The sequence below is a fragment of the Falco naumanni genome, chromosome 1 (assembly GCF_017639655.2).
Source record: "Falco naumanni isolate bFalNau1 chromosome 1, bFalNau1.pat, whole genome shotgun sequence".
Taxonomy (NCBI): domain Eukaryota; kingdom Metazoa; phylum Chordata; class Aves; order Falconiformes; family Falconidae; genus Falco; species Falco naumanni.
The window spans coordinates 99,420,847-99,445,948 of record NC_054054.1 but is presented as its reverse complement, the minus strand read 5'-3'; the positions used below and the strand labels follow the sequence as shown (position 1 = coordinate 99,445,948).

General features: G+C 52.8%; 1 protein-coding gene across 2 annotated transcripts in view; it reads left to right on the top strand.

Moving 5' to 3' along the window:
* Window positions 1–25,102, top strand: part of SEZ6L (seizure related 6 homolog like) — a 50,583-nt gene that overhangs the window by 1,139 nt on the left and 24,342 nt on the right. The gene's annotated exons all lie outside the window — the stretch shown is intronic.

Below are 25,102 nucleotides of genomic sequence, written 5' to 3'. Positions count from 1 at the left end.
TGCTCGGCTTTGGTTTCTGTTCTCATGTTCAGATCACATTAAAAGACTGACTTTTTTGGTCTCAAACCTGGCTCTCCATATAGGTATTATATTACAGAAACCATCCTTCTTTCCATGTAAAAAAGCAAAACTGTGCATAGATTATGGCATTTTCTCTCTCACCTGCATGGGTTTGTGTTCTGTGCATGGACATGCATGTACATATGAAGGAATCAGGTCTGAAGTCTCTATCTCCAATCGCTGGCATCCTGTCTCAGTGTTGGAACAAACAGCAAGACACATTTCTCCAGCGTGTTACACAAACGATCTCATCCAGGCTGCTGGTGAGCTGCTGCAGGAGATGTGTGTGTACAGCGATAGTCCCCGTGCTGCCAGGGGGGCCGGGGGAGCTGGGCAAATAAACCAGGAGAGTGCAGGGCCCAGGACAGGGCTTACAGCTCCAGTGCTGCCTCGTGCTTCAGAGGCGGGGGGGGTGGTGGGGGTGTGCCCCAGTCCCGAGCACCTCCTGGGAGCATCAGCAAGAAGCTCAGCTCCTCAGGAACAGGATTTGGCCCTTATGGCAAGCACGATCTGTCATAAATCTCAGGGCAGGAGAACACAGCGTACTGAAGTCCTCTTTCCTTGGCAGAGAGGGAGCTGATAAATAGTTGATAAATAGTTGACCGTTTACAAGGTTTGGCGAATTATTGCTGTAAAATCCCAAACTCTTGCACATGCAGCTCTGGAGCTGACAGTGACGTGGCAGCTCTCCCCATTCCCCAGGGGGTGGCTTGTCGATCTGTTTGTAGGAGGTCACAGCCGGGGCTCAGATTAGCAAACCCTGCTGTTCTTAAACTGTGAGGGGGAGCAGGATCAGACCCTGCAGAGAGGGTTTGTTGTGCTCTGTCTGCCTGCTCTTTCAGTTCGTGCTTTCAAGAAACAACTAATTTCACATGACTTGCACCCATCGGTCGCTCAGCTGGTGGCTTTTTGGTGCTTTGCACTTGTGAAGCCATTTAGATCAACACAGAGGAGGTGTGAAAGCCTCTCCTCTCGGCATCCGCTTACAGCCACCCACCAGCACGGAGCACAGCAGCAGAACAGGCAGCAGAGGCACGTCCCTTCGCAAGGACTTGTGCCAGGAGGCTCCGGGCAGCAGCTTGCAAAGAGCGCTGTCACAGGCATGGATACTTATTCAGCGCAGTGAATACAGCGTGCAACCACGGGGCGTGCAACCACGGGGCGTGCAAGCAGGCCACGTCCAGTCCGGCAGCTGCAGGCAGGGGAGGGCAGCAGTGCTGCCTGTGAGCCCGTGCTGCCCGAGTGAGCTTGGACTGCGACCGATGCTGGGCAAAACCCGGGCGCTGGGGACGGTGGGGACACAGCCAGACCCCCTGGGAGGTCCGGGGTTTCTAAATATATCCCGTTTGGGGTGTCCACTAGAGGTTGTGATGAGACCAGCAAATCCTTCCTGAGGCTGTTTGCCGGTTGCAGAGAAGCAACTCGGGGAGTGCTGAGCATCGGGCTCCACCTAGCCCGGTCACCTGGGCTCCCCCTGCTCTTCTTCAAGGCATTTGGGCACCTCCAGGCTAGTTGTCGAGCAGAATAGCGAGCTACAGGGGATCACCTGGCTTTGTGGTGAGCGCAACATCATGGGAGAATTTTTCCAGACAATCAGGTGTGTCCAGCAGGAAGGAAAACCGAGCATGAACTCAGCGAGTGCTGCAACAAGTGAGCAGTGTGCTCTCACTGCAGTCAGCTGCACCCCAAGTGGTACCATCTCAAGCAAAGAGATAATAGCTCACAGTCAGGCTGCCAGTGGGCTGTGCGGCCAGAGATAACAGGGAACGGAACTTGTCTGATGGAGAGGTATCAGAGGCCCTAATAAATGTCTCCTCTTCCTTCTCTCCCCCTTGGCAGAAAGAATCAGGAAAGTCTGGATCAGTAGCAAATGAAATTAGTATCTCTCAGCTCTCTACTTCTCCTGTATTGCTGCCTTTATGAATATATGAAGATGCTATTTAAAGTGTATGTTTTGTGGATGTCAAAGATGTTTCCTTCTATACATTTTTAACTTTGTCAGTGCAGAATTTGATACGAGTACATGGGGCTGAAGAGGCAGGCTGTAGAACAATTAAGCTAAACAAGCTGGCTTGGCATACAGAATGCCACACAGAGGTCTTATAAAAGCAAACCGTGTAAAAAGGGAAGTGCAGAACATACCAGTGTATAATCCATCCCTTGTAGCTCTAAGTCAGATTCCGCTGGGTTCAGAAATTAATAGATAATAAGTCATGGAAGAGCCAGTATGCACAGAGGCATGGCAGGGCATCACTGGATGGGTAACACGGGCATCAAAAATGTCTGGTGTGAGAATGGCATGTCCTGCCAGAGGGCAGGGTTATTCCTGCGGGTATTCAGGGTCAGAGCCTGTGATGCTTCATTATCCATTTTGAACAAACAGATATTTTTTTTTTAAATTAAATGGGCTCTGTATGATTAAATAACATGCAGCTTTTGATCTAGACTGCAAGCAGCCTCAGAAATCAGTGTATTTTACATCCTGTGTCATTGCAATGAGTACAGCCAGTTCCAGTGGGCTTTGGAAAAAAAAAAAAGAGACTAACCTTCTGTGAGCAATCCAAAAGTAATTTACTTGATGTGATTTTATTTTTCAAATATCTGAAAGTGGTTACTGAACAGTATAATAGCATCATAGAATTGTTTAAGTTGGAAAAGACCTTTAGGATCATTGAGCCCAACTGTTAACCCAGCACTGCCAAGGCCACCACTAAACTATGTCCCTAAATGCCACATCTACATGTCTTTTAAATATCCCCAGGGATCGTGACTCCACCACCTCCCTGGGCAGCCTATTCCAATGCTCGATCACCCTTTTGGTGAAGAAATTTTTCCTAATACTCAATCTAAACCTCCCCTGGTGCAACTTCAGGCCATTTCCTATTGTCTTGTCACTTGTTATCTGGGAGAAGAGACCGACCCCCAGCTGGCTACAACCCCCTGTCAGGCAGCTGTAGGGAGCAATCAGGTCCCCCCTGAGCCTCCTCTCCAGGTTAAAGAGCCCCAGTGCCCTCAGCCGCTCCTCACAGGGCTTGTGCTCCAGCCCCCTCCCCAGCCCCACTGCCCATTTCTAGACACACTGCAGCCCCTCAGTGTCTGTCTTGGAGTGAAGGTCCCAAACCTGAACCCAAGATTTGAGGTGAGGCCTTACCAGTGCCAAGTACAGGGGGGTCACTGCGCTGGTCCTGCTGGCCACACTGTTTCAGATACAAGCCAGGATGCTGTTGGCCTTCCTGGCCACCTGGGCACACAGCTGGCTCATGTTCAGCTGGCTGTTGACCAGCACTCCCAGGTCCTTTCCCACCGGGCGGCTTTCCAGCCACTCCTCCCCAAGCCTGTAGCATTGTATGGGGTTGGTGTGACCCATGGGCAGGACCTGGCACTGAGCTGTGTTGAACCTCATACAACTAGCCTCAGCCCATCGGCCCAGCCTGCCCAGCCCCCCCTGCAGAGCCTCCTGCCCTCCAGCACATCAACACTGCCCCCAACTTGGTCTCATCTCAAACTTACTGAGGGGGTACTTGATTCCCTCATCCAGATCATCAATAAAGATATTAAACAGGACTGGCCCCAGCACTGAACCCTAGGGACACCCCGTGTGCCCGGCTGCCAGCGGGATGTAACTCCATCCACTGCAGCTCTTTGACCCGGCCACCCAGCCAGCCTCTTACCCAGTGCAGAGCACATCCATCCCAGCCAGGAGCAGCCAGTTTCTCCAGGAGAATGCTGTAGGACATGGTGTCAAAGGCTTTAGCAAGGTCCAGGCAGAGAACATCCACAGCTTTCCCCCATCCGCTAGGCAGGTCACCTTGTCATAGAAGATCAGGCTGGTCAAGCAGGACCTGCCTTCCATAACCCCATGCTGACTGGGCCTGATCCCCTGGTTGTCCTGCACATGCTGCATGATGGGACTCAATATGATCTGCTCCATAACCTTCCCTGGCACTGAGGTCAGGCTGACAGGCCTCCAGTTCCCAGAGGTTCCCTCTTTCCAGCCCTTCTTGTAGATGGACATCACACTGGCTAACCCCCAGTCTGCTGGGACCTCCCCGGTTAGCCAGGGCTGCTGATAAAGGATTGAAAGTGGCTCGGTGAGCCACCAAGGAAATCCTGTTACAAAACACAGGTTATATTTTAATTAGCATAACGTGCAGTTACATGGCTGGAACTGGAGCCTGCCAATAAATATATCTTTCAGGAGTTCAGATAGATGTCTATAGGAAATACAGCATGAGCACTGGCTTTCCAATTTTCCAGTCCATCAGGACAGATTTACACTCTTGTCAGCAGTATGAAATTGCTGAATTCAGTGGGGAGAGAATTCTGTGTCTTTAACCACTTGATTTGCCAGGCACAGGGTGCTCGGTAAGGCAGGAATGTGTCCCTGCTTCGGTCCGAGGGACACAGAAGCAATGTGGGGGGGTCGCCCACCAGACGGGCAGGATGAAGGATGAAGGGTGAAGGATGGCACCCTGACAAGCACCCACTCCCTTGCCCTGCTTTAGGGCTTCGGCAGAGCCAGCACCAGGATGAACCGCACCAGTATCAAATGCAGTGCACAGGGCAAGCCCTGGGGCTGTTGGCGGTACCTGCCCATCCCCCTTCATTAGCAGAGTGGTGCACAGGGACAAAGCCAGCAGACCACAGCTCAGGAGCAGACACCCCAGGGTGCAGCCGTGGCCAGCACCCATAGCAGCAGTGATGGGGACCTGCCATACTTCCAGCCATGGCCTTGGGACAGCAGTGGGGAGCAGTGTGTGTGCCAGGGGGGGTTAGATCTGCTGTGGGTGGCAAACAAAAGTGCTTCAAAGTCCTTGTGTTGGCTGTGCTAGGCCAGGATCGACATCCCTTGGGGAGGGTGCTGGCAGAGCCCAATGAAGCTGCTTTTCTACTGCTGCTTTCAGAGGGAGGTCACGCACATGTGGTCAAACCAGCCACAAGAAAATGCCATTGGACTCCTGCCAAAGAGGCACAGAAGGGCAGGGAGCCCCTCTGCCTGCCCCAGCAGCACCCACTGTGCAGGGTGCTCATTGTTCCCCCTGCCAGCTCAAAGGGAAGAAGTGTTTGGCCAACAATGCAATTTAAAGAGAGACAGAACAATCTTTAACATGTCCTAAGGTAAAACACTGGACCCCATGGAGCTGGAGGTCTGGGATCCCAGCTGAAGCCTGGGACGTCTCCAGCCATGCTGCAGTGCTGTGAGGCCCTGGGCACAGGTCCGTGCTGTGTGCTACTCTCTGCCGAGATGGAGAGCAAAGCAGAGAGTGTTAGGAAGGCTCTGGGGAGGCTGCAGGAGGGTGAGGGAGGATTTGGCATCACTCTGACTCAGGTTGCTGTGGTTCAGCTGCTGCTCGTAACTGGCTTTCCAGAGCCCTTCCCAAAATGACCTGCTTCACAACATAATTTTTCAAGCTGATGTGCACGTGGGTGATGCCTAGATCAGATGCAGGGAGGTGACTTGTGTGATACAGGTGCTTCAACTGCTCTCACTGCAGCCCTGCACCTAACTCGGTGTCGGGGCACCGCAGTCTGCATAAGCCAGGATGAAGTGAAGGAGAACTGCTTTGCAGACAGCAGCCCCTTTCTGCTGTGTTGCTAAGGGAAGGTGTCCTTCATTTCAGAGGACAGGCCACCAGCTGCCTGTCTGTCTGCCTTGTTTCACAGCTTGTTAACAGACAAGTTGTTCAGGATGTTCTTGCACAGTCCCGTGGGGCTGGTCTGCTCTATCCACATCCTGCTCCGGTGAAGATCTGTCTGCTGCAGGACTTGCCCTGGCAGGAGAGGAAAGCCCGGGACAGATGGATGCTCAGTCGGTGTGCTTCTGCACCCTAGCCCTGAGCCCAGGCTTCCCAGCAGCTCTCCCAAAGAAAATGGAACTGTTCAGGCAGGACGAGCTGCTTGCCCACTGCCATACCCCTCTACTGGGTTTGCATGGCAAGGTTTTGTAGTTTTAGGGCTACAGGGGCGGCTTTTGTGAGAAGCTGCCAGAATCTTCCCCTATGCCCGATGGAGCCCACGCCAGCTGGCACTTGGCTGGACCCGCCGCTGGCCAAGGCTGAGCCCATCAGCCATGGTGGCAGTGCCTCTGGGATAAAGTATCTAAGAAAGGAGGAAAAAATGGCACAACAGCAACTTCAGCTGGAGAGAGGAGTGGGAATATGTGAGAGCAGCAGCCCTGCAGGCAGCGGGAGAGCAGGAGGGGCAGCAGGGGCTCCCAGCACCAGAGCAGAGACTCCCCAGCAGCCCAGGGGAAGCCCACGGTGAGGCAGCTTGTGCCCCCAGCCCACAGAGCCCACAGGGAGCAGGTCCCCACACCCTGCAGCCCGGGCAGGACCCCATGCTGGGGCAGGGGGGTGCCCAAATGAGGCTGTGACCCAACAGCAGCCCCCACTGGACCATTGGAGGCATCTGTGGCCCCCTGGAGAGGAGCCCAGGGCTGCTGGGAGGGCTTGGGGCCCCGCAGGGACCCGTGCTGGAGCCAGCTGTGCCTGAAGGGTTGCATCCCGTGGGAGGGATTCACACTGGAGCGGTGTGTGAAGAACTGTAGCCTCTGGAAAGGACTCATGTTGGAAAAGTTCATGGAGAGCTCTCTCCCGTGGGAGCGACCCCATGCTGGGGCAGGAGAAGAGTGTGAGGAGGAAGGAGCGGCAGAGACAACATGTGATGAACTGACTGCAGCCCCTATTGCCCATCCCCCTGCACCACTGGCCGGGAGGAGGGAGAGAATTCAGGAATGACGTTGAGCCCAGGAAGAAGGACTTTTTTAAAGTTTTTAAGGTTTGGGTTTATTTCTCATTATCCTACTCTGGTTTCATTGGTAATAAATCACACTAATTTCCCCAAGTCAACACTGCTTTGCCTGTGACAGTAATTGGTGAGTGATCACTCCCTGTCCTTATCTCTATGAGCTTTTTGTTGTACTTTCCCCTGTCCAGCTGAAGAGGGGAATGCTAATGTGGCTTTGGTGGGAACCTGGCATCCAGCCAGGGTCAACCCACCACATCTCAGGCACAATTGCTACAGCGACTGCACCACTGGGAAGATGAAGGGGAATAAATGAACTTCTGATACTTGCAGTGACCCCCTTGTCACTCAGCTCTCTTATCTCTCAGACTTCATCCATAAGGATTTCAGAAATCAGAGGAGATCCACAGAGCTGGGCAGCTGGAAGAGCTGGCTGGAGCCTCGGATGGAAGAGGCAAAGCCGGGAAACAGCTGGAGGAAAGAAGACCAATTTGTTATAAGGGAGAGTAAAGCACTGTGGATTTCTAGCAGAGCCTATGGCATAGGCTGTACAAGCAAGTACAAGCGTTGCTTATCTTTGACTTGAATCTACAGCCGTGGTCCCTATGGCTGGAGGGATGTCACAGCTGATGCCTGTGTCCTGATGCAGCTTGGCACCCTCTGGCAGGCCCAGCACCCCCCACCCCCCCCCCCAACAAATGAGGGGGCAGGTGATCAGCAAGGAACTGCCAGGAACTTTAAAAATTAGGGGCTGCAGCTGGCACAGTGAGTGTGCTCCTTCTGTGCTTTCGAGAAGACACTATTTCTGGCCCAATATCTTTCTTACATGACATGGATGTGGAATAACAAACCCTTTGAAGCGTGTTGCTGTGTTTCAGCATCATGCCATTAAAGCTGCTGGAGTTGCACTGATTTGTAAAAGCAGGGATGCAGCTGAGTGGCCCAGTCCTTGTCTGCAGCCAGAGCTGCCGGGGGAGCGAGCTGGGGGAGCCCAGATTTAGCCCCGCAGTCCCCCTGTGTGGGCATCACCCCAGGCTGGCCAGATGCAGGGCTGGAGGGGGGTGACAGCCCCGTGGCACAGGGGACTGTCTGCTGCAGTGCTCTGTCCCCGTGATGGCTGGGGGGCTCAGGGCCGCAGGCACACAGAGGTAATGCTGTCCCTGACTGGGGGCCTCCCTGGGCTTGGGCTGGGGACTGTGTTCCCGGGGTGCTGAGAAGCTGCTTTCCCCTCTGTTCCTTCTTTTGCTTGCTAAAATTCATGGCTCTGGTGCAGCTGAGGCTGACACGCTCACAGTGTGGGCAGAGAGCACAGCCCCAGCTTGCCACCTCTTTTATTTTTCCCTTTTCTCCTCCTTTTTGTTTCCCTGAGGAGAGGCCAGAATAGCAGCTGACCAGAAGGGACCTGACTGCTGGCTGACCTGGAGCTTTCCTGAAGCAAAGCAAGGAAGCTCTGCCTGGATTCCCCAGGTCTGTGTTGTGCAGGGACAAGCACAGATTTGTCCAGAACTTTCTCCCTTTTCCCAACCCCAGGATCCCATCACTTGCAGTAGGTGTTCAACCACTGCAGAACCCAAGCAGCTCCCCAAGGGCAGGGCCAGGGGCTTGGCTCTGTATCCCCTCTGGCAGGGGTGAGGAGTGCAGAAAGGAAAAGGGCATCAGCACCCCAGGACAGGTGGCTGCAGCGGGAAGGTACAAGGAAACTTGATGCAACCAAAAGCCTTAAGCTCCTGGCAGCGGGGAGGGAATGTATGAGAAGCCTGGCCACTAAACCCAGCTCTGAAGGTGTGATTCCAAGTGCAAAGCTTTAGTCTGGGAAGGAAATTTGGTGCCAAATGCAAAGGCATCCAAAAATTTAAGCGCAACAGAAGGAACATCTGTGGGACTGATCCCAGAGCTGTGTAATCTGGTTGGCAAAAGATTTTTACATCTCTGTCCGTCTCACTGTCTTGCACACTTGTGCCTTATGTGCCAAAGCAAGGAACCAGGGCACCAGCAGTCATGCTTAGGAGAGGCAGCTCTGCAGGGGAGACCCCAGAGAAGGGACAGCAAACATGGTCCCCAGGGCTGCTGGGGGAGTTTCAATGACATGCTTCAGCCCATCAGCAAGGGAACTACCATGGGGACCTGGCACTGCCATGGAGAGCTGGGGCAGAGCAGGCAGGAGTGGGCTGGGGGGTGCCGGTGGGAGCAGTTCTGCTGCTGGTCCCCTGCGGGCAGGGAAGGAGCAGGGATGGAGGGGTGTCCCGTGAGATCTTGTGGCGGTTGCTGTTGGGCTCGGTGTAGTTCTGTGAGCAAAGCACTAAACTGATGAAGATATTACATTAGTCCAAGCACCCAGGCACTAATGGAAGAGGAATAATGTGGAGTGAGTGAGGGAATGTTCTGGAAACTGGTCAATTCGGGGTGTTTTCAGAGTTAGTCAGAACAGCTGAAAATACTTAGGATTCAAGAGAGAATCTCCATCTGACTTTTTAGGGTGGATTAATGGAGCATGTCAACATTTTGTGGATGACATCCTTCATCTCGGGTAGATTGGTGGCTGGGGGACAATACCAAACGACATCACTTCTGATATCCCCTCCACTGCCTCCCCGCAGCCCTGCAGCTCTTTCCCTGACAATGGGGCTGCGGGATGATAGGAACGGGGCTTGCATTTTCTGATGATGATTTAAATGCAATTTCAGTAAAAAAATCAGGCTGTTCCTAACGGTCCTAAACTTCCGTTTGCAAAGATACCAAGTCCCTAAAATGAAAGACTACTTTTGCATGAGCCCTAACAGCCTCCCAGTGCTCCCAGCACACCCGCAGCATCCCCACCCACAACGAGGAACTCTGCAAATACAGCTTAGCAGATGCCTGCTTGGACACACCTTTACCCCACTGCACAAAGGAGGGAAGGATTTAAAAAAAGAAAGGTAGATGATGCTAACAACATTAAAAACACGATGCAAGTGCTGCTTTGTTGTTAGTGGGGTTGGGGGGGTGCATAGCTCTGCCACCCTGGTACCCAGGCTGGCCTGGGGCAGGATGCAATGCTGTGCTCCAGCACCAAGAGCATCCTTACAGATGTCAGACTATTCCCAGCACTGTCACGGCAGTCACCTCTGGTGCAGAGGGAACAGAACCTGGGGTAATGCTGCCCAATGCAGCTACCACCTGCAAAGCTGTCCCAAAACCCAGCACCCTGAGATGTGGAAAACCTGTCTTCCAGAGCACACAGCCCCCATCAGACAACTTGGTTCCCTTCACCCCATATCATCCATCCAGCTTATTCGTGCAGCAGTTTTTAAATTGCTGTTGGACACTATATTTACATAAATATGTGAGCCAATGAGGTCTAAAACCCTGGTGAGCTCTAAATGGTGTATTAGGCTTCGGAAAGAGGATTTTATCAATTTACTGAGAGTACAAATCAACAGAGCAGAATTTACAAACCCATCAAAAAGCGAGGTGACAGTTTAGAATTAATCCTCTGCCTGAGGCACACAATGTACCTCCACAAACATCTCCCAGCATAGATATATTTGAGAAATAGTGAAAGAAAATGTAACTTCTAATGCCTTTGTACACTGCCAGTGAAACGGCTGCAGCATCATTGGGGAGATGAATGGAACTAATGTCATTGGGAAGGTGCTGCCGCCTCTCACTTTATTTTTATCCAAGACTCAGTCCCCAGCCTGTGTTGAAATATTTCAGTTAGTGTTTGTGCCAGAATTTCCCCAAAAGAAAACTTCCCCACTAATCTCTCTTTCTCATTCATTCTTAAAAAATAATAATAATAATAATTTAGTTTCTCCACACCCACTGCTCGGAGCAGCATTGGAGCCCACGTGTCATGGGGGGCATGAGTCTGCCTGTGCTGCCAGGGTTGGACGATGCTGGTGGGTGGCTTTGGCTTTGGGGCAGTAACCGGCAGTGTCTGGGGCCATTTGTGCCTGGAGAGGTGCAGGGGTCAGGGGTCTTCTCGGGCTGGGTGGGATGCTCCAGGTGCCCATGGCCCCTGCCTGGCTCCCAGGTGGGCAGCAGCCCTGCTCTCCTCTGGCATTTGCTGGGCAGTGGCACTGCTCCTTGGGTAAGGAGGGAAAACAGCTTTTGCTCTCCAAACCCAGCACAGCACCCTGAAGGCATGAGGATTCCTTCTCCTGTGCCCTTCCAACCGCAGGATGCGTGCGGCTACCGCCTCTGCCAGGAGCTGGGGCTGCTCTCCCATAAGGGGTTTAGAGCTGACACGTAGACGAAATCAGTGAGGCAATTTTAAGTAAAAGCAAACTTTTCAAGCTATCTAATCAAAAAATATAAAGGCTTCTTTTCAGCTTTTGTTTCCAGTACACAGAGGAGCCCATGCCTGCCAGCGGTGAAATGGCTGTCTTTGTTGTGTAGATGACTGTGAAGGACACAGGCTGCGTTCCCATTTAGGAACGCATTGAGGCTTTTTTGGAATTCATTAGGAAAGGTAGGGAGGGAAGGGTGCAGCAAAACAAGAGCCCTTGCAGCTGCAGCCTAATGCTCTCCTGACAGTGACACAGGGGAGGATCAGCCTGCTCCCCCAGAGGCAAGTCTTTGTAGTTTTTCCACTGCAAAATGCCTTTTACATCGAAATCTAAAAGCATTTTCCATTCCTCTACTGGGGCTTATCTAGAGTCTGCAGTGACAGCCAAGCTGCACCACCAGCAACCCAGCTGCTTGCCAGCAGTGTTGCAGCTGCAGTCCCAGCCAGAAGCCGCCACACCTCCTCGCAAGGACCCATCCAACACGACCTGAATGGCTCTGCTGCATGTCAGCATCTGCTCCTGTCTTCTACAGACTTTTGCTGCTCTTGTATGTGCCCAAAACTTGCATGGAGCAGGGGTTTCGAGGCTCTGTGTGCCCACCAGCCTGCACCACAGGCAGAGGCATGCATGCACCTCACCTGCTCTGACCATGGCATCGCTGCTGCTCCATTGCCACAGCAGCCACCTGCATCCGACTGGTTCCCTGGGAGCCAAGCTAAGGCAGAACCAACAGCTCGCTCTGCTCACCCAGCAGACATTCAACATTTCCTGCAGGCTCAGGCACCGCATGTGCCTCAGCATTGCGGCTGGATCCAGAAAAATTGTGCCAGCCTCAGGAATCAGCAAGATTGGCTGTTTGCAGCCCCAGAATTGCCATGCTGGCCACCCATGCCGTAAAGAGCCAGCTCTTGCAAACCAAGAAGATAAAACCAATGCAGCAAAAACGCAGGCATGCCAATGAGAAGAGGGCGGTGCTGGGCTGCAGGCAGCATCCATCAGTCAGGCGCTGCCAGGGGAATGGCTGCTGGTGAAACACAATGGGGAGATGCTCCATGGTGCAAACTGCCCAGCTCTGCCGATGGGATGCAGCGCAGGGCGACTGCAACTCATTATTGTTCATTGGTACATTGTCACCCAACCGCACAAATTGAATTGAGTCATGGCAAATAACGTCTCCTTGAGTGACTCAGATTATCCAAGCGAGCTTCCATAGGCAAAGGCTGTATTTTTCCACATTTCCACTCCACATGCATCAAGTCAGCCTCACAAGTAAAGTCTTTCTTAAATTATACAGCGTTGCATCTTTCATCAAAACAAGAAGCCCGAACAAATAGCAAAGGTAACAGCCCGCTTAAAGTCCGGGCTATGAGCCTAGCATTAGATTCAACTCTGAAAAAAGCATTCAGCTCTGAAAAATTCCTTCCTAAGACTCCCAGCACCATTCCCAGTTACAGGCCAGAGCATTCTCTGATGGAAAAATACATATAAGTTTAAGTTAAACTTGCTGCTGCTGCTCTTCCCGTTCCCATGCAATTAGCTGTCGTGAGCAAACAGCCCTAACCCCGGGCCTCCCGACTCCAGCCGCTGCTCCAGAAACTGCTACAGGCTCTGCTGCACCTTGTAGGCTGCTGCCCTCCCCCCCTGCCAGCTCGGAGCGGGACCTGGGGGGGACCATCCCCACAGGTGGTCGGTCCAGGTCCCCTTCAGCAGCAGCTGGTCCTTCCCTGAGCATTTAATATTGCACATCAAAAAGGCAATCCTTAAAAACAGATTTATTTCCCAGGTGTGCCTATTTTAATCATACTGCACTGCTATCAAAAGTATGTTAAAAATTACAATTAACTGGTAGGAACATAAACAATAGCAGCAGTAGAAAAAAACTTATCCAACTTGCATGACACACTGGTTTTTATAATTTGCTGATTCGTTACCTGCTGGGAAGAACAGTGTCAGGTACTTTCTCACTGCATTTCCCAATCAGCAGGGTATGTCAAAAATAATAATATAGCCAGGAAACACGCACAGGCACCAGTGATGTGACATGCATGTTTTACAAGAATATATGAGGAACATCTGACAAAGCCCCCTCTCCGCACCCTGATTCAAATATCAAAGCTCTTCTGGAGAGGCTTGTAGAGTGCCGCTGCTCCCTGAGCCGAGCCGGAGCAGCAGCCGCTGCGGTGTCACACGCTGCCAAAGCCGCTTTGATGGGAGGAGAAAGACTGGAAATTGAAGAGCTGCCCCTGAGGAGAGCCCGATGCTCCAGCAGCACAGCAGGTCCAGCCCTGCTTCCCAGCACACCCACCCCGAGACAGGGCTGGTGCTAAAAACAGGCCTCAAGGGCTGGCATTTAAGGGCTTTCTCATTTAACTCAATCCATCTGTGGTTAATGAACAAAACAGGCAATTATTTACATATTTGTGTTTTCTGATTTTCCTGTTTAAGGAATTCTGGGGAGTGGGGGAAGGTGATATTGCCCAGCTCCTTAAAAGGGAGATGCGTTTCCACATCCCTCGTCGGTATTCTGTACCAGTTCCTATGGTGAAGCACGGTGGGGGTGCTCAGCGTGTCCCACCTGGGATGGGGAGGGCAAGATGAGAGTGCCCTGAGCCTGGTGGGACCCAGCTAGAGCCTCTGCGCGGGCACAGGGGAAGGTGAGGCACCTCCATGCAGGGCAGGACACCCTGATGTGGGTGGCACAGGAGAGCACCTACAGCGAGCATCTGCGGTGAGACACAACGGGAGAGGCAGACGTGTTCTCTGCTGCCTGCCATGGTTCTGCTGGGGCCTCTTTGCCACGTCCTCTTTGCTTGCTTACGACACACATTTAGCTTTCTGCTTCTCTGTTTTGGGGGAATACGGGGGTTTCCTGGGCATTGGCGATGCCCTGGAAGTAGCACTGGGAGCAGAGGACTGGGTGCCCTGCAGCTTGTCAGGCTTGTTCGCTGGGTGCAGCGGCTGTGCCTGCCGTCGCTGCCCGAGCAGCCCTTGTGTGCTCTCAATAAAGAGCCTGTCATCTTTGTTCCCAATGTACTTGCACCCCCACAAAGCCTATCATTATCCTTTCTGATATAATTAAGATCAATCAAATGGAATAATAGAGCAGAGGTCAAGGAAGGCAGTTACTTCCTCGGGGAACAAGGGTCTGCTTTCGTCAGAAATACCAGGGAGCCAGCTTAATTGTTCTAAATTTCAGAAATTACCAACGTACCTTATAATTGCGTGTCCTCCTGCACTGGAGGGAGGAGGGACCCGAGGGAGGCTTTGTCTTGGAATTCACTGCGTGGCCCTGCATTCAGCTCTTACCCCACAGTCACTGCACCCCCTACCCTGGTGGATGCTGTCATAGGGCAGCGTGGCTAAATTAGCTTTTTTTCAGGGTCCAATGGGTCATGCCACCAAAACCCAGCTGGTAGGAAACTCTCTGCCCAGCTGGTCCAATATGGGTGCATGCGGGTGCAGAGGGATGCAGAGGTGGCTGGAGCCGGGCAGGGGTGGGGGCTGCACCCTACCCTGGGAGTGAAGGCACCAATGCTGCTTCCCATGCAGGAGGACCATGATTCTCTCATGACATCTTGATGACTAATGAAAATAAATTTGCTATATGTATTAATTAAAATAAAGTGCAGCGGCTTGTCATTGGGCTTGGTGAAAGAAGCTGTACATAGGTTATCATCATCCAGCATAGCACAGTGCAGAAATGGAATTAGTTCTGCCAGACCATCTTTAAAACACAAATCACTGATGACTGATACAGCTGACAATTAATTATATAAAAAACAGAGTCACTGGAAATAAAGCAAGAGCTGAGAGGAGCACCAGCAGCAGCCCAGTGATGGACCCAGGCTGGGCTGTGCACCCATCCCAGGTTCCAGGGCAGTGCAGGGTGGCAAAAGCTGTGCCAGCCCCAAGCTACTGCTCTGCCCCTGGCAGAATGACTCCATTTTACTAGGAAAAATTAAAAAAAAAAAAAAAATTAAATAGAATTTTATATTTCTTCAGTCAAGAAGAATTTTATATTTCTTCTTGTCTGAAAACAGGTTAATTTTTGAAAAAGCTAGCCAGTGCACTGGTGCATCCTGCAGCATGGCAAGGCTGGATGCACAGTGACATGCTGGGTGCTGTGTCTCCTATATGGTGCTGAGCAGCTGGCTGTGCCGCTGACATGGGGAGCTGCCGTGCTGCCAAACCCGAAATTGTTTTGACATAATGAGGATCTGGCAGCTGAAGTGCAGTTTATTACTTTCTTTAGAGAGAAAATACTAAGTAATGGAAGAGGTGACTGCCTGATAAACTGCATCACATTTGCCTGGCGGTGTTCTGGGCTGTTAAATGGTGTTTGGGAGCCGAGCGTGTCCTGTCCCTTGGCCACGTGTGGTGTCGAGCTGTGATCACTCCACTCCACCGGGGCACACCGGGCTGCGGCGTGGGAAAGGGGAGCACCGGGCTTTGCCCTAGTTACTAACAGCCTCCGCGGCACAGACCGTCCCTGTAATCAATGGAGTCCAATAACTGTAATAACCACAAACATCAGTAACCCAACACTTTTCCTGCCTTCCTGATTGCTAGCAGCAGGAATGTTCGCAATCTGTCAGGAATCATTAGACGCCAGAGCTACATAATTTCAGAGGAGTACAACAGGGGTCTTTTCAAGGGCACTATGCAGTAGCAGGCAGCAGACGGGCAGGTTTCTGCATAGGCGCCACAAGGGGAGAAAATGCAAAGAAAAGCATTGCTTGGAAAAAAGTTTCTCAGGGCAGTTCCTTGGGGAGATGTGGGCTGCAACCATTAGTGGGACATGACCCCAGTGCCTGGCCTGGCAAACCGACTAAGCAGGCGGAGCTGAAACTCCACTTAGTCCCCAGGGAGGGAGAAACGGGCCGTGCACAGGGGCTTGGGGGTGCGGGGGATGAAGGCACAGCCTGGGGCACAAGGAATACCCAGCCCTGTCCCCCTTCCCTCACCATGAGCATCGCTAGCTCTGCCCGCCTCTCCCCAGCGCATGGTGCAATCGCCAGGTGCTGCATCCCCGCAGTGGGAAAAGCCCAGTGAGCAGAAAGTACCATGTACCACAGTGCCAGGCTTCACTGGCACTGCCCTCATGGCTCTGAGGCACCTCCACACCCCAGAAAGATAACCAGGACCCGGTGGCCTTCAAATCCTACCCAGAGACACTCCAGGGCATATTTTGGGGTCCTAAAAAGAACCCCTCTATGCTTTTGGGGTACCACTGAAAAACCCACGAGAGGAGAGCAGCCATGGACAGCAGTGGTGCCAGCTGGACCCTCCCTGGCTGCTATGGCACAGGCAGTGATCAGACCCTGAAGAGGCTGCTTGTATCTGCTCATCTCTTAGGAGCTTGGACTAGAGCCACACTGTGATTCCTGTTACATCTCGCAAAAGAAATATAAAGCTTTGCCAAACAGATTTGTCAAAAGGCAGCTCAGGTCTACCCCATGCTTTGCAGTCAATGCAGAAGCAGTGGTATTAGCTCAGGCAGAAACTAATCCTCTGGCTTCCCCTACCCGAGATAGTTGAGGGCAGTGATGCTGCAGCACGAGCATGGGGCTGTTCTGGTCACTTGGATCTCTAACGTTGTATTGTCATCTCATATTTCCTGTTCTGGAATGGGAATCATATCAAACCAAGCTGTGAACACACTCCAGACAGGTAGAGCAACAGAAGGAGGTTTTGAACAGTCAGGTAGTCCATGAATGTGACTGCCTGGAAGTGAGAGCATGAATGATTTATAGTCAGGTAGAGCAATAGTCATCCATTATAATTAGACTAAACTTTGTCTCCCCAGATGTTTTACGGCTTTGTATCTTGCAATTGTTTCCCAGCTGTCCCCAAGTGCAGAGATTTTTAGCTAAACTCAGTGGGTGATAGCTTTGGTGGCTCTGGTGTGCCTGGTGGGATGCCCAGGCTGTCCCCCTGGCCTGGTGTGTGTCTTGGACAAGGTAGGGTAGGCAGGGACACAAGTGTGGTGCCCTGCTGGGCTGCAGCCCAGCAGCAGAGGTGTTTAAGATCAAGGGATGCAATTTGGAGCCTGTGGTACTCCTGCAGAGCCCCCAGTTGGCATGGCAAGAGATGCTCCTGGTGCTTGGGGACATCAGTACATCAGGAAGAGGAGCTCTCAGGGGCAAAGCCCTTCTGGCCATGGTGTACCGGCCTGTCCAGCCTGCCAGGAGCCCAGGGGCATCCCAGGTGGCAGGGATTGCCATGGCACTGTGGCCAGGGCTGCAGGTGCTGAAGGCTGCTTGCTCACTCCTTGTGAGTAACATCCCACCTACAGTAAAGCTGCTGAAACCCAGGCTGCATCCCTGCCGGAGCTCCTGCATCCCTGCAGGGGCTCCTGCATCCCCTCCATCACCCAAGAGGCAGCAACAGGGCAGAGCAGCCCTGCCAATGCATCAGCACAGGCATCGAGAGGCACTGGCATGGCATGGGCAAAGCCAAGCACAGCCCAGCCAGGGCAGGAGCAGGCAGGAGCCCCCAATGGCATCGTGAGAGATGAGCCATTTAGGAAAGAGCAAAGCATGAGTTGCATTTCACAGGGCTGACCCTCTCCCAAAGAGTTAATCGCAGCACTCACTTCTCAAGACCTGCTTCGCTGCATCTTAACAGTGATGGGAGATTAATTATTTCAGTCTCAGATAGCTGACTAGAATGGGCTTTTTGTATCTAAATATACTCTCTCTTTAGGAACCCATTTAATTTTATATCCTGATATAGACGACTAGGCTGGATGATTAGTTGAAAAAGAAGGAGCTTCTCTTCCCCCAGTTCAATTTGTATCCTGAAAAGCTGCCAAAATACTCAATTCCTCTCCCTGGGCGAGCCCTAAGGAACGAGTATTGGGACCACTGAGCCCAGAAGAGCCAGAGGATCGATTTGCCTTCACTGCTTTGTCCTCTTGATGAACCCCTCCAGAGCAGGGACAGCTGCGGGGACATGGCAGGTCTCCCCTGCCCCGGAGTGTCTATGTTTGGTGCTGGCTGGGGCCAGCCTGGGGGTGCATCTGGCCAAGGTCAGAGGTTTGGCATCAGTGATTTACCAGGGAGGCTGAAAAATGCTATGAGAATCTTTCTATTTGCACCTAGTGAGGCTCAGCCTTCAAAAAAAAAAAAAAAAAAAAAAAAAAAGAATTACTCCTTGAAACCACCCTGTTAATTTGTTTCAGACAGGCCTATCCGCCCGTAACAAGGCAGACACCATGTCTTTCTTACATTTGATATTACAAAAAACTGCAGTGAACTCAAATGAACACTGCATCAAAGTACTGCTATCTCTAATGGCTTTGCTCCCCTGCTCCTTGGTCCCCACCAGCCTGTGTATCTCTGCTGAAATATCAGGATAATTAATCACACCCATCAGCTGAGGAGGCAGAAGCAGTGGTACCAAGCCAGGACAAGTCAGCACACGACAGTCGTATCGTTTCCATGCTGTAAATCTCTTGATTCCTCCATAATTGGATGAGCCTCTTTAATTCCTCTTCCTCGTTAGCTGCTGCCGCTGCTTCTCCTGCAGTGGAGCAGTGACCCAGCTCGTGGGCACTTGCATCCCCTTGGGAAGGAGCTGGGCATCTCCCAGCATGGGCTGGGTTCATCCCCAGGGACCTGGGGATGTGGAGGGTCTGTCAGGGCTGCTCAGTGCTGGTGGTGATACTGGGGGGTGAGAGGTGCCAGGGCACTGGTTCTCAGGGCACAGCAGGGCTGGGGCATCATGGGGGCATGGGGATCCACAGGCAGCAGCTCCGGGAGCTAGGGGGAGCGTCGGCAGGTCCCCACACAAATGCCTGAGAGTCAAAGTCTCATTGATTCCAGCTCTGTGAAGCAGCACTGGGGAGGAAAATCCATTTTCCTCGTAGCTTGGAGAAGTGTGTAATTTCCAGGCATCTGTCAGGCTGCTGTGGATCGTTACAGCAGTTACGAGCTTCTCCAGAGCATGGGGAGGGGGAGAGGTTTGCAAGTTTAATTCCCATGTTCCTGTCCATGTCCTTGCTTCTGAGCAAAGAAAGTCAGGCAGTATTGCTTTATCACTTAAGCAGGTTTTTAAAAGAACATTTCGTTGTCGGAATATTACCCCCACCTGCGAGCAGTGCCTGCCACAGAGCCCAAACCCACGGCTTCCACCTGTGACCAGAAACCCCCTCACCCAGGCCAGTCTGTGGGGGTTTTCTGCCTATCTCAGCCCAAAGCTGGGGCCAAGCATGGGCATGGGCGTGGGCATCTACTGCCACCAGGGACCATGCCCCAGCCTGGTGTCCCTGAGCATCACACCAAGCCCTGCTCTGACCACGAGCAGCAGGCACAAGTGAAATGCCTTTCCTCTTGTTTGCCTTTACTGACAAGGGCAGGTTTGCTGCTGGGTGCAGGAGTTGTGGCCAGGTGGACAGCAGGGAGGAGAGCCCAGTCCATGGCCACAGCTACTTGGGCTGGGCACCACTACCAGCATCCTCACCCAGTAATGAGGGTTTCCATAGCAACCTTATTTGAGCATTGCTAGTGACACAGATGTAAATTTTAAAATGAAATATTCAGACCACAGTCCTATGAGCATAAATAAACTCCTGCACATGGCCAATTTAACAGCGTTTTAAAGCAGTTTGGAAACTCCCCAAAGCCACAGGAGTCTCTGTGGTATTAGGGAATTCAGGAAAATGGAAGGAAAAGTGCCCTGACCCTATCCCACCCTGGGGGCCCCAGCACCCAGCTAGGTCCCCAGTCTGAGCCCAGCATGGCCCCGAGCTCCAGGGCAGGATCAAATCAGCAAGGGAAGGTGCTGGCTACAACCTGTGCTGCAGAAGACGCACTACTCAAGGACTGCACACGAATGATGCCCAGATGCCCACAGAGATGGGAGGCACATGGGTCCTGGAGGTCCTCGACCTCTGCTGCAAAAACCTGAGCAAAGCCTGGGCGTCTCTCTTCTTCTGAAGTAACTGCCTATTAATTGCTCTTTACAACAGCTACGGTGAGGACAGGCTGGCTGACTCCATCCACCGCAGCCAGCTGTGGAGCCCCACAGTACCCCAGAGCACCCCAGCACTTATTTTTAAGAGCCACTTGCATTGCACAAGCACTGGGAATCACTGCAGGATACTCTTACTGCCCTTGAAGGCGCAACATCCATGTCTTCCCGGCAAGCAGGACCAAGCACTGGAATCTTGGAGCTCCCCACACCCCCAGGCTGTCATCCCCACAGGGCAGAAGGATGTGGGGACGGGCACCCCTCCTGCATCCCTTGTGCTGCACTGGGCACCAAACCGTGGGAGAGTTATTTTCTGCTTTCTCTGACTGGGATAGAAACGTTTGGATAGAAGCCATCCACAAGCCTTCCCGCTCCTGCCTCGCTGGCTCTGGGTGGCACAAAATCACCTTTATACAGGAAAGTGACTCAGAAATGCCCAGTACAATGGGCAGATACTGCTCTAGCTGTGTTTATCTGTGGCTCCCCATGGATGGCTGAATGATGATGGCTGAATGATGATTAGATTGCTGTTATTTTATTTGCTTATCGGTTAAACTGTCAGAATGCTCTTGAGGAAAACTTTTTTCTATTTGAAAAACTTAATTTGCTGAAATTGTAATCATAGGAAAAAAGTAGGTTTCAAATCTGTTTGGAGACAGGTGGCCATCGAGGCTGTATCAGTCTTTTTTTTGACATTTTGAAAATGAGAGACTGTTTTGATTCAGGTTTTTCTGCTTTTCAAGATTTAAGGCAAAAATCTTTTAAAATCTGAAACCAAACCAAAGCATTTCCAATCCATCACGCTGGAGTGTTTTAATGGATGCTACCTGCTTTTTTTCAGATCCTTGGTTCACACTCAAACCCTTTATATTTTTCTCCCTGACTGTGAAATTTATTTGGCGTGTGCTGGAGACCAGCGTGGGACAGAGGCCCTGGGCGAGCACGACATGCATGGGGCCAGCGCTGCCCCTTCCCACCCACACAGCCCTCCATCAACTCAGGGTTGCATCACAGAACCTCAACACACCTCTTTTATCCAAGATCTGGATCAGCCCTGTGTGAACTCACTGAAGGAAGTTTCAGATTTAATTAGCGACACGCACATGCCTGTGCTGCCGCGATGTGCAGAGGGCCAGGCTGGAGGGCAGCGGGAGCACGGGCAGGAGCTCTGCATGCATGGCCGCCAGCCGGGCAGTGGGGGCAGTGGGACAGGCAGCACCACCTCTGCTGCCAGACTCAGCCCCGCACAGCCCTGCTGCCTGCCAGCACACAGCAAGCCCTCCTGACCAGGCACTGCTGCCTGCGGGCACTCACGCTGTGGCAGGAGCAGCAGCCCTACGCAAGGGTTCGCATCCCCCCCAGCACGCGGGAGCTGGTTTCTCCCATTGGGGTAAATGGCAGCACTTGCCAACCCTCCTTGATTGATCTGGTGGTAATTGGTAATTCCGGGCATTCAGCCTGCTCCTTCATCTGCTCGCATGCTTCAGATCACGTTCTGCCTGCATGCACTGCAGGCTTCGAGGAGGTAAGAAGAAACCTCTATCTTTAGGAAGACAAGTTTGGCCTAATCAAAGTGGCTGCAGCATCACAACAGCCTGGGCTGCAGTGGAGGCTGCCGGGCTCCTTCCCTAATGGCAGGATTGGCGCAGCTGCAGGAGCAGCTTTGGTGGGAGCTTTGGTGGTGGGCTGCAATGTGTGGAGCCCCAGTGCGGGGGGGAGGTGAACCCCAGCCTCCTGGGGCTCAGCCAGTTCTGCGCCGAGGGAGGGCATGGCTCTGGCAGACCTGCCCAGCCTCAGCATTTTGCTCACCCGAGCCCAGGAACAGAGAGCCTCTGCTCCAGAGCACATCCTTCACGTCGCGCGAGAGGTGCCAGCCAGCGTGCGGAGGCAGTTATGCTCATTATAACTATTGATTGCCCCGTTTCACCTGCCAATGGAGCCTATGACAAGGCAGAGATGAACCATCTGCTGGGGTTCACCGCTCTGCTCAGTCCCCTCTCCTCGGCTGCCTCGGTCCCCGCCGTGCCATCCATCTCAACCTTCAGAGGACCTCATTCAAGGCAGGGAACACAATAAAAAATTGAACTCTACTCTGAAAATAAATCAAGGCAGCATCATTTTAAAGGAAAGCTTATTGCATGTCCCCAGCTGGTTTGGAGAAGTAGCTCTGCTGGCACAGAGCATCCCTGAATGTGGGTTCTCCATACCAGGGCAGTGCTGTGTGCCATTCCCGGGCACCCACCCCTCAGAGAGCTCCCTCCACAGTCTGGCCAGCCCCCCCCTCACCTGCCTGACCTTGCAGACACACAAGGGCTCGTGGTCTCCATGGTCATCCCTGGAGCCAGGCACCACAATGCCTCCCTGCTCCCAGGCAGGCATCACATCCCACTGGCAGTTCCCAGCCAGGGCAAGCGGTGCTGTGCCAAAAGCAGCCCACCCCAGAGTGGCATGGCATAGTATGGCAGATCTCTGCAGCAGCATCCCCAACTTAGAGAAATCCTCGCAGCTCCCTGCAGAGGCTGAGCCTGCAGCCCTGACCCTGGAAAACCCTATGAACAAACCAAGCCTATCTACCTGGGCTGGCTTTATTTGCAGAGTGGGGCCAGCTGCTCTGGCAGACCCTTAATGAGGGCTTGTTCCCAAAAGCAGGGCACCCCTAGAGCTGGCATGGGGCCAGGGGTGTGCAGAGGCTGGAGTGCTGGGGTTGCAGGATCCGTCCCAGCTCTCAGGGAAGGCTCGGGTGAGATGTCCACAGCAGAAGCAGCTCCGGGCAGGATTAGCCAGTCCCGGCACACCGTCAATCCGCCTAAACCCGTCACACAGGCAGAGCACAGGGGCTGAATGCCGCCATTAATAGCATCCGTATAAGCTTCTCAGGGTTTCTGGTATAATCAGATCGCTAAAACCTTCAGGACGGTAACTACTGAACTTGAGCAATCAAGCCGCCATCCTCCGGCAGCCTGGGAATGTGTGCTCACAGCGAGGCAGTGATAGCATCGGCATTAGTAATGGGAACCCAGCGATACAGCTACTCATGGTTTAGCTCTTTCAGGAGCACAGCAGCAAAATGAGTGCTATGTGATTATTTCAGCATCCTTTTATCAAGCATGTGCAGTTCCCTAATTCCTCTAAGCTCTTCTGGCTGAGATACCAGCAGCAATCAGATTTGCCTAGCTCTCTCCAGCCATGGCACCTCTGGAGAAGCACGTGCATGTCTGTCATCACTGGCCACGGGACACAGTCCCATCTCCCCACCTGGGGCTGTGGGAGTCCTGGGGACCCTCTGTCATGAGGATGAAGCACTGGGGCTGGGGATGATGATCTCTGATGTTGCAGAAATCACAGTTGATGGGGTTGTTTCTGAGGAGGCGGCTGCTGCTGCAGGCACTGTCCCCAGGAGGTCAGCTAATGGGCAGTGGCTCCTGCCCTGTGCTGAGCATCCCTTCAGGCTGCAGGTATCCTGCAGCCAAGATCCCACCTGAACCCCAGTGCGGCACCATGCTGGCACCTGTCCTGCAGACCCAGCACAGCCCCACGCCAGCCTGTCCATTCCAGGGGAACTGGGGATCCCTTGGGGCCATCCCAGGGCCTTGACCATGGGCAGGGACCGTGGCAGTGTAGGAAACGTGCTTTGCTGCCAGCTTCTTCTAGTGCTTTGAGTGCTGTGCTTCCCATCCCCTGCTCCTCTGCAAAGGCTTTCAGGGCTGGAACAAGCTCTTTGCTGTGCCCTGAATTGAAAGTCCCTTGATGGGGGGGGGCGGGGGGGGGGGGGGGGGGCAGCTCTGGCACGGTAACAGCACAGGCAGTGGTGCAGCTGCAGCTGCTGCCGGCAAGGAAGGTCTGACAGCACTGTGGGTTTCAGTGCCGTGGGTTTCAGTGCAGGTTTTGTTTGCAAATTCAAGGTCCAGTAGCTGGAAGTGTCATCTCCTGCTATGCTGGTGCTGTGTTAAAGGCAGAGTCTGGGGGTGCCTCATGCCCAGGAGTGCAGCCGGGCTCCCATCTGTGGGGACATGGGAATGCTGGCACTGCGGCCACCTGAAAGCGCTGTGTCCCTTGCCCTGCGCAACACACAGCCAAGGTGCTTTTTGAGAGGGACAACTGAAAAACCTCTTTCACTTTTATGGAGAACAAGAGCTGATAGTGGATGAAATTGTGGCAAAGGGGAGAGCTTGAGCTCACATTTAATTAGTGTTCTTTCATTCGCCTGGCCTTGCAATCTCATTCACTCTTTTGCTCAGTACATTATGTTGCACTCAGTTAATGTGCCTGGGCCATCACAGCAAATTCCAAGCTACAGCCCAGAATCTGTTGCTGCATGCTCACAGATCACAAGCAGTAAGTAGATCTATTTCTGAGTAGTGGGAAACCAAGATTCTTCAAAAAAGCAAGGGAAAACTATCCTACATGGCAAAAAAATAAAAGGCTGTTTGCACCTGAAAAATATTGTCCTAAGAATTAGTTGTCCTTTATATGGGCAGAAGGATTGCGTGGGTAACAGAGCACAGAGCACAGGTATGTTGGTCTTTGAGGTCGTTGATTTTTTTCACGCTGATGGCAAGTTTCAAAGAGGCATTTGTAGTCATCTATGTACATTTAAGGATGCTTTTTGTGCCAGGGGCCCTCTGTGAGCAGCTGACAGTGCTGCTGAGGTGGGCAGGTGGCTTGTGCCCTGCAAGCACCCAGGTCAATGCTGGGTCTGGGCAAGAGGAGCAGCTTTGGCAGCCCCTGCCCCTCTCTGCCCTGCCTGCCCTGCCACCCTTCAAGAGCCCCATGCCATCAGCCCAGCCCAGGGGACTGGGGCTGCATCCCTGCTGTCAGCCCTCCCATGCACAGCACGGTGCGCTCCGCACCCCTGCCCTGCAGAGGAGCCAGTGCTTCCGACGGCGGCTAAGTATAAACTGTGGGGGAGTGAAAGCTGGTTGGAGATGTCCTCCCCAGAGCTGAGCTTCCTTCCTCGGTGTTTACACGCCGGTATCTAGGCAGATCCCAGAATAGACCTGAAGATGAGCTGTCGTTTTGCATTAAGGTCACTTGTGCTCCAAACTGTCCTGGAC